The sequence below is a fragment of the Dendrobium catenatum genome, unplaced genomic scaffold, assembly GCF_001605985.2.
Source record: "Dendrobium catenatum unplaced genomic scaffold, ASM160598v2 fragScaff_scaffold_1520, whole genome shotgun sequence".
Taxonomy (NCBI): Eukaryota; Viridiplantae; Streptophyta; class Magnoliopsida; order Asparagales; family Orchidaceae; genus Dendrobium; species Dendrobium catenatum.
In genome coordinates, this window is record NW_021319982.1 from 271,323 (window position 1) to 281,900 (window position 10,578).

A 10,578-nucleotide genomic window follows, 5' to 3' on the forward strand; every position below is an offset into this window, starting at 1 on the left:
ATTCGGGTTTTATCGACTTTCCTCCACACAAGTTTCTGTATGATGTAGTACTCTCTATTTCAAATATTTTGACTAGCAAATTTGAAATTTCAAGATCAAGTAACGGATATAGAGAACCGTTCGGTTTTGTGACTGCGAATAGTTAAAGCGTAGTTAGTGTTCACTGCTACATTTTTACTGTTCGCATTCATAAAATTGAATTGTTCTCTATGTCGGAACTCCGCACCTAATAATCTCTCCTTATTTTGGTGTCTGCTGTTCTTGCTTTGACATTTCAACATCATGATGATTCATTCCTACATTTTCTTCTTCATATTGTTTGCTTTCTTTCAAATTTTATATTGATTTTATTTTGCTGCTGTGTATACTGTGACAATGAAGGTGATTAAATTATGGTTTAATTTAGGATAATGAAAATTATTTATTTTAACAGATATTATGCATCACTTTGTGAAGTCAATCTATAATGCTTACGTTTAGTGACGATTATTAATATTAGAGCTGTTTGCTATTTTGATTGAAGAGATGGAGGTGATCTTAGAATCTCGGGAGCTAAAAGAAGTGAGATATGACAAGGAAGGAAATAAAGAGGTGTTGATCGCATGGAAGGGGCTTCCTGAGTTTGACGCCACATGGGAACCACATGAGAAGGTTAAACACCACTTTCCTTCATTTCACCTTGAGGACAAGGTGAGTCTTTGGGATGGGGGTAATGTTAGACCTAAATCGGTCCATCCTGGTCCGGTTCATGTTTATTCTCGCCGATCCAAAGGAGGAGGCAGAGATGAGGGGTTGGGCGGCAGCATTGTGGGCTCGATGGCTTAAATTAAGCAAGGTTTGGGAGGGAAATTTTGAATGAGGGGCTGTTTAGGGATTAAATAATTTTCCTTTTGCTTTAATTAGGATTTTTTGTTAGGTTTTGAGATTATCTTGAATTTGAAATCAGATTTGGGATCTAGGGTTTTCTTTTGGGCTCTAGACTTTATTATAGATTTGGAGAGCTGTTTCTTCCTCTCGAATTGAAGAAACTTGTATCTTTTGATGTTTTCCTACAACAACTAGTGGAATACTTCATTTTCTATCAGTTTTTCCTCTGTTTTTCCCAAGAAACCTGTTGTATTTTGTTGTTTTTCTGATGTAAACAACAGTTTTACTCATTGTTTGCACCAATTGTGTAGGTTTGCTTGCGAACTCAAGTATTTCCCTTAGGGTTACTTGCGAACTCAAGTATTTCATAACAGTTTCATCTTATGAACTTAAGAGTTTGCATTTTTGTGACGAATTTCTTTAAAAAAAAAGCATTGAATGCTTAATGTGAACGTAAAATCAAATATCTTTGCCTATTTCATAGTAGCATGTTCACTTGAGAAAATAAGATTTATAGTGAACTTTGTGAAACTTATATTTTTGAGATGCATTAAAATTAAATTTATTCATTATTTTTAACTTGCACAACATTCTCATATATCAAATTTAGGACTTTGATGTGTTTGGTCAAATCTCATATGATAATTTAACTTTGACAATTTGATGTATCTTTTGGATAGCATGTATGTTTTTTGATGCATTTGTACAGTGCAACCACACGCCTTTTAATGTACTTGTGTGCTTTATGATATGTCTACACGGTATACTTACCTACTTTTCGATGCATTTGCACAACACACTTGCGCACAACCTAATGTATTTATGCTCTTTTCGATGCTCCTATAGATTGCACTTGTATGCTTTTCAATGCCTTTGCTCGGAATATTTGCTTGCTTTTTAGTGCTTTTAGAGTCAATAGTTGCACGGTTATTGTAACAACCTTATAGGTATTAAAATAAACTTAAAATAATAATATGAATTTATAGCTGAACTGGAGCGTAACGGCGCTATGCCTGTGAGCGCAGCGACGTTAGAAATTGTCAGCACGGTATTAAAGGCTCTGTTTTACAGTAATTCTAGGTTCAGCATGCATCGCATCGCCACGGCTCTACGCACTAAAATGAGTTTTATTTTATATATATATATGTTTCTCTCCACTCGGCTTTTTCTCTCATTTTTGGCATGCTGTGGAAGGAAATGAGGAAGGGGAGAAGGAAAAGTGGAGAGAGGAAAGAGAAATCTAGATTTTGGTCGCCAATTCATTTGTCATTTAAAAAAAATTGCTCAGATCATTATAGGTGACTTTTGTCCTATTTTTGTTTTGACTTTTGAAGGATTTTGATTTCAATCATTCAATTTTTCTCAAATTGATTATATAGTATTTTCTTCTGGTTTAGTGAACGTCCATCGTGTAATTTTTTGTTCGTTGTAGCATTGATTATTCTAAATATTTTGACTGGTTGATTTTGTAATTCCATCGACTAGAATGGTAATTTTTACATTTTGTGCAATTTGTACATAATAGGAATTTTTGATATTTTTATACAAGCATATTGCTAATACAATCATTTTGAATGAATATGAGCATATGATTGGATAATAGCTGGTTGCTATTGATTTTGTAATAATATGTTTATAATTTTATAATAATATACACGAGGATAAGTAAAGGTTGGTTATTTATTGACGTTGGCTGGAGACTGATTTATCTGTACAAGATAGTGAGCCGACAGACTTTACTTTAAATATTGTAGTTTAGTGCTATCATCAATTGATTCACGTGATTTGCTAATTGAAACCTATAAAGATATGATTACTGTGCCGACGGGCAAAGAGCGACGACTTTGTTTATTGAGCCAATGGTTATTGATTTGCTGGTTACTAGAACAACACCACAAAAGTTAAAACATCTTACTTGTTTAGTGTGATTACTGAAATGAATGTTATTATACTAATTTATTGTCACTATATTGTTTTACTGTTACTGAGTACGTGATTCCTGTTATTGGCATGTGATATAAGATACTAATATAGAATAACTAAATATCATGTGTATACTTTTATACGATTTTCTGATAGCACTGCATTAATAGGAATACCGAGTCTTTATAGATGCTTCAGTTTAATTGATTTATATGATTTTCTTATTGATTGAATAATACTACTACGACGTATGATTTAAGAATGATTGTTTACTGCATTAATGTTTTGACATCTGTACTAGGTTTACTGGTTTATAGATTTCATTATTTTCGTACTCGACTATTTTACTGGCCTCCATATCATACTGGTTTATTATTTTATAGGTTTTATTATTATGGCATGTCTGTTTTACTGTTTCTGCACAAATTCATGATCATATTGAGTTTGTGATTCCATACATAAAGTTTCTTTTTTTTTTTCTTTTCAAATTCTTATCTTTAGATCTCTTATGCATACACTTTATATTCGGTACTTTAAGTATAGTAGTAGGGTTTTAGTAACCCATTGGATTTTTTAGTTCATTATATGTGGCTTAATTATTTCAGTTCATGGGTGAGGATCGGGAGTATGAAATTGATCTGACATGAGTCTTCAAGTTTTTTCTGCCCTTTTGTCTTTCAGTTATTTTTTTGTACTTAGAAGTGAGAATATGGGTTGTATTTGTATGACTCTTGAATATTATACATGATTTTTAGAGCAATGAATTCAAATTTATATTGGTATTTTGATCTATAGAATCGTTTCCACTGATATATATTTTATTGAAAGAAATTAAATAGCTCTGATTGTTATCATAAAAAATAAAAGATACAATTCTTTCCAAATTAGATTCTGGGACAGGAGCCTTATGGGGGTGATAATTCATTTCTAGAGTCAACATGCTTCTCAAGGAGTCTGTACGCTTGATAAAATTATATGTCTCTCAAGGTAGTAGCACACTTCTTGAGATGGTTACACGCTTCTTGAGGCATTTACATGCTTTTCTTTTATACTTTTTCTTCTACATCAATAATTCAATTATTGATCATGTAATCATGTGACTTTTTTCACTTCTAATATGAGACTTTTTTCTTTTATAATTTATTCTTTTATCATATATTTTAAAGCTATTGCTTTATTATTTTTTAATTTCTTTATATATGTAATTTCATGCTATTTAAATATAATAAAAATTTACATGTTATTTTTTTTAATTTGAAAAAAATATCATATAACTTTATGTTATATAACTTTAATAAATATTATATAATTAGGGTTTATTTGGGACAATTTTCTAACCGCTTTGCTATTAAAACAATAATCTTTTTTTTTTTGCTACTTTTTTAAGCTATTTTTCAAATATATATATTTTATAGAGGAAGTTTTTTTACTTCCAAAGTAGCTAAATTAATTTTTCTATGCCACCAAAGTTTTCTTTTATTGTAAGTTGTTTATTTTTTTATATTTAATATTTTACATTCTTAAATAATAATTTGAAAAAAAAAATTAAAATTGCCTATGTCGGTCCCAAATCTGGATGTAAAAGGTTGAGAGATTAAAAAAATTAATTTAGCCCCCCACCCCCCCTCCTAAATATATTTTCTGGCTCCACCACTACAAATTACATTTAAATTTGATAATTTCATTTTGATGCACGCAAATTTTTTTTTTTTTGGATTTTTGGCTGTTTGCAGTGGCATTTATTGTTGAAATATGCCCAAAGTTTCATTTTGAGATTTAAAAGATAGTCTTTCGCCTTCTCTTTGCTCGTGTGTATGTGTTTTGAATCTAGTGTCATAAAAGCTTAATGGGAATCTTGCTATATTTTTCACCTTGCCATTTTTATTGTTTTACATATTTGGATATTAGTGTGGTTGTTCCCATGGGTAATCAAATTTTCTCTTGTAAGTAGGGGAGTGTAACTTTAGTTCATTTTATCCTATTCAAATTTATTTGAATTGTTATTTGCTTGGGAGAGTCCAGTAGTATTTTGAGTCTGTAAGAGGGAAGTTCTAGTTCTACTCGTAGGCAAACTGAAACTCTCAGTAGAAGTTTTATGTAAGTTCATTTTATTTATAGTATTGTCCTCTTATTTTTTTAATCATTTCATAACTTTATTTTAATTTTTTTATTTATGATTTCATATTTTTTCACTCATGTTGCATACATGTCCATGAGTCCTCTTTAAATTATTTTCTTAAGCTTGTTCAATCTAAATTCTGGAGGCCTTCTGGCATCGTCCTTGCATATGGGATATCTACGATAAGTTTATGTATGTCTGTCTGTGCCAAAAAGTGTGCAAGGTCGATGTCTAAAGACACCGCAATTACATTTTTAAAAATCATTGCTCCAATAAAGGCATGCATGGGATACCTGTACGAGAGTTTAGAGTAATTTTGATATTTAGACGAGAGTCCAGAGTAATTCCGTGCAACGCCTGAGAGTCCAAAGTAATTCCATAAGCTATATATTATAGCGCTATTGTGTTGTACACTTGTACACTGTAATGTCATAGAATGCAATACTGTATTATTGACTTGGAGAAAGAGAGCGTAGCGCTGCAGCACTCCAAAGTCAGTGTCGCGGCGCTGCAAGTCAAGCTGGAGACAGAGAGTGGAGTTTCGTGATGCTCCAAACCCTGGCACTATGAGTCGAATTGGACAGTTTTCTTTCTCGTTTTTCATTAACTTGAAGAGTAGGTTGTGCCCCTTTATGTAGTAGAAGTGTATCTCTTTATAAGTTATTAGATAGAACAGTATGAAAAGTTATATGAGATAGAGAGAGAGGTTTGTATAATTTCTCCTAATTTTCATAGTGAATTTTTTGGTGGTATGGCTCTATGGTTTTTTTTTCAATTTCAATTTTTTTACATTAAATCCTGATGTTCATTTCCGCTATTTTCTTTTTTTGTTTGTTTCATTATGTGGTCTTTACTTCCCAACAAAAATAACTATTAGAGTCAAGAAATTTAGGATAATAACGTGGTATGCATATGCTAGGCTAGCTTGTGTTGTGGTTCCAACTGATGCTGTCACAACTCATGTGAGTTTGGCGCATCGTTGATTGTGGATGGGGTGATAGGATTTTCACCCAGCAGCTGTTTTAGTCGTTTAAAATTAAAAATAAGCTTTATGCTATTACTGCCAACAAAGTGCATCAAGAAACAGATTTTGGTTGTGGCTATGATTGTTCTTTTGATCCAATTTGTTTGATTCTTTTTTACAGGTCCTTGAACTTTCAGAGCCAACCTCCCCTGAGGTGCAAGTGATCATCCACTCTGTAGCACATTACCTTCTCGCAACTCTTTTTCCAAAGATACTTTCCCAACCTTGGCCTCAATGGGATTTGTCCCAGGTGGCGCCTTGTGTATCGGGAAGGTTGATTGCAGAACCGGTGGAGAATACTTCCATTAATTTTCACCGCTTCATTGCTGTCCTCCCTGATTACCTTAAGCACATACTGTTTGGTATATTCTGTAGCTCTCACTTTCAATATCTGATTTCAGTTTGTGCTCAGTTAATTGAACCGCAAGAGTTGTATTTACAAAACTTTCAGGTGCTCAGCATGGCCGGAAGTTGATGCAGATTTTAGCGATTGCTGGTGATTCTGACATTTTTTTACTGTGATGATGATTATTTCTACTGCTATCTGTTTATATTTCATTAGCGGTACTGTTCATTTGAGAACTATCAGCCCTGCTGAAACATTTGTAATCACAAAGTTATGCTTGAGGTTATGATCATGTCTTTTTATTGCAATTAGAGTCAATCCAGCTGCTTTTTTCAATTTGATTGGAATACAATAATTATTGGGTTTTAATCACTTTATTCGGGTTTTATCGACTTTCCTCCACACAAGTTTCTGTATGATGTAGTACTCTCTATTTCAAATATTTTGACTAGTAAATTTGAAATTTCAAGATCAAATATTTTAACGGACATAGAGAACCGTTCGGTTTTGTGACTGCGAGCAGTAAAAGCATAGTTAGTGTTCACTGTTGTATTTTTACTGTTCCAATTCATAAAATTGAACTATTCTTTGTGTTAGAACTCCGCACCTAATAATCTCTCCTTATTTTGGTGTCTGCTGTTCTTGCTTTGACATTTCAACATCATGATGATTCATTCCTACATTTTCTTCTTCTTATTGTTTGCTTTCTTTCAAATTTTATATTGATTTTATTTTGCTGCTGTGTATACTGTGACAATGAAGGTGATTAAATTATGGTTTAATTTAGGATAATGAAAATTATTTATTTTAACAGATATTATGCATCACTTTGTGAAGTCAATCTATAATGCTTACGTTTAATGACGATTATTAATATTAGAGCTGTTTGCTATTTTGATTGTTTTTTTTTGAAGTAGTTAATATGTCTTTGGAGTTATCTGTTTGACAAACTAAATTTGACAAAATTAATGATTTTTATTCTAAAAGATAATGTATTCTTATAAGGTCAATCAGTAATGCTTATGTGTAATGATGATTATTAATATAAAGTATGTTCGTCTTTTTTTTCTCGTCTATTGACTCTTTATAAAAGATCAAAATGATTTTCAGTTATATTAAATGATCATTTTGATTCTTTAATTACTTGTAAAGGAATCAAAACAGTCTCATCACGAGATTATTTTGATATAATCTAAAATATTAAATTGTTAAATTTTGCATTGAATTGGTTATTGTAATTATAAAATTTAAGCAATGTATATTTATTTATTTTGATTGTTTTGTGTTATTTAAGAAAAGTTGGAATTTAGGATCTTTTTTAACTAATTCGAGCTAAATTCGAGGTGAATATTCGAACAAACGAATTGAACAAGGGCATGCTATTTGGAAATAATTTTGAACAAGAATGATCAAATTATTGATCGAGTTGAATACGAATAAATGTCGTGCTCGCTTGAACTCAACTTATTTATCGACGCAGATGGCATGACCAACGCACGCCACATCATCTAATATGCGAGCTTCTTAACTTAAAATTAAATATTATCTTTATTTTGATTTCCTTATAATAAAATTGAAAAAAAAAATTAACATCAAGATAACTTGATTAAAGTTTAGTCAAGATAAGTTTTATATTTATTAGATTTATTTTAAGATGAATTTATCATAAATATTTGTGGATTAATCAGGTATTATGTTTTTTTAAAAAAAATCTAATACTAAAACTAATTCTTACCAAAAAAAAGGCAGTATATCTTAATCTTTTTTTTTTCCTGAAAAATTGAGATCAATTCATCAGCTCTTCCTCCCATTAAATCAAGAAAGTGAAAGCAAAAATCGAGAACTATAAATAAGAGATCTATGAATTTATTTAATTTAATTTATATTTTAACATCATCCCTTTAGATATTTAAATGAAAGATATTAATTAGCCCATCATTTTCTCATAATAGGCTCCATATAATATGGCATATGCTCATGTGCATAGTAAAAAATGTGTTTGACTTCATCTACCAAAACATTACTCTTTAATATATTTATATTTTTAAAGTAAGTCAGCTCATAAGCTAAGAAGTCACTTTCAAGCTCTTTTGAATTTTGCATGTTGGCTTGATAACTCTCATCTCATTAATTATTTATCAAGTTCAATTTTATTTTATTATATTTTTTTTTAAGATTCGAACTCATGACTTTTGTATCACCAATTAGAGGTAGTGAGTCCGGCTCAACTGGCACATATGCTTGCTCATAAGGCTACTAATTATATCTGAAATTTGAAAGTAAAGTCGCGTCAGCTGTACCGAGCTGCGGTACCGAGAATGAGTGACATGGCGTATTCTGGTTGGTCTTCGGACGACATTCGGTATCCACACAGAATTATTCTGTGTGGACGCCCTAATTAAATTTCTACTCAGACAAATGATATACCTATATATTCATCTGCACGTGTCTATATATCTTAGCTTAATCAAAATTAAAATATTAAATTTTAAATCGCTCAAATACTATCGTTGTCAAGTCTCAAATCCTGGATGAGAAAAATAGATTACTGTATCAGGCAGTTGACAACCAACATAAAATTCGTTGAATTTCCATGACATGAATCATTTAAAATATTACTGTTGTCATACATATTGATCAATTAAATTCGATTCAATGTCACTCATATATAAAGCGCGAATGCATTCGATTTAATAAAATGAAGCACTAATGCAATAAGAGAGAGAGAGAGAGAGATGCAATGAGAGAGAGAGAGAGAGAGAGAGACTATTGATAAGAGAATCTTTTACTTGCCGACCTAGAATGCTATGAAGAGGAAAACCCTAAATTTCCAAGGACCTATTTGAATCTCATACGTTTAATTTTTATTTTCTTTCCCCATTTGAAATGTATTTAAATGAATAGCCTAACTCTCCTATGGAACACGTCACAAGCTTGCTTTATTTTCTTCTTAAGCAAGAGAGGATGATCATCATTCTTAATTGCTTTGCTTGCCTTGGTGGGTTTTTTGTTGGAAAGTCAAGGCCGGCACCCCCTTAAACTAATTACCCAATTAAAACTATATTAATATCAAATCACATCCACTTAGTATTTAATTATCATATTATGCATCACCTAAGCTTAGCTTAGGGAATTAATTTCTCTTGATGTCATTGTTAGGGCTGGGTTTTATCTATTATTATTAGTCATTAAAGATAGAGATTATGCTAATGACATTTAAAATGATCAAGTTGGTGTGTTTTATTTCAAGGTTGAGTCTATTGATAATGATGTGATCAGAATTATGTTATGCTGAAGGTTATTGTCTGGCTCTCTGCCTACAAAACATTTATGTCTTATTAATGGCCTTGACAAGGATGTATATGTATATATACACCAAAATACTTAAGCTTCATTTTTTTTTTGGGACGGCTTTCTTACTGCTTCTTAAAACAACTTTTTAGTATGAATAATCAATGCAATCACAACTTTAAGCAGCCTTTTCATAATTAAAATTAGCCAAAAATTAAAATTTTTGTACTTAAAAGCTGGCTTTAAGAAGCTGTCCGCCTCAAACGAATCCATAGTTTTAGCTCACTTTTATGAGATATTTATTGACATAATCTCAAATTGACACGTAAATCGATTATTTTTTGGTAGAGATGTATAAATTTGCCTTTTGTAAATGCCAAAAATTTGATATTTTGTAAATATCAAATTTTTTATTTTTTCTATGATATTTTATGAAAAATTAATTTTAATTTTAATTAAAACTTATTAAAATCAAAATCATTATACTGAATGTGCATTTTTTTCAAGTCAATGAGCATAGGTGTAGTTGATTTATATAGTTTGTATTAATTTCTCTATATATAATTATATGTTGATTTTATTTAATATAACATATAAAAAAATACATCATCAATATGCATAATTAAATCTATTGAAACCTAGCTCATTTATACATCCACAAATTCTGGTCATTGACTATACATTTTCTAGAAGAATTTAATGGGACAATACAAACTTCTCAAACAAGTTATACCCAACTTCTACACATTTTTTATATGAAGCTTTTGAATATAGGATTTGTTTTTAATTATCTCATAAGCTTAATCATGCACTAATTATCTAATTATGTAATTGTAGTTAGCAAATTGTAATTAAATGTAAGCTACCTAATTTCTAATAATTTATGTCTTAATGAACCATCCATACACCTTCATTGAATTGTTGTCCCTCCACAAGAGTACAAAAGCTCCTCAAATTATTATTGGATGGTTAGCTTTCCCTTTCTCCATTTGATATTATTTATTCAAT

General features: G+C 30.9%; 1 long non-coding RNA gene across 1 annotated transcript; it reads left to right on the plus strand.

Moving 5' to 3' along the window:
* Nucleotides 1-6,193: 6,193 nt before the first annotated feature.
* Nucleotides 6,194-6,655, plus strand: LOC110109232. The gene is made up of 2 exons (XR_003702919.1): nucleotides 6,194-6,295; nucleotides 6,385-6,655. It is a non-coding gene; the product is annotated as an uncharacterized LOC110109232 (long non-coding RNA).
* The last annotated feature ends 3,923 nt before the right edge of the window (nucleotides 6,656-10,578 follow it).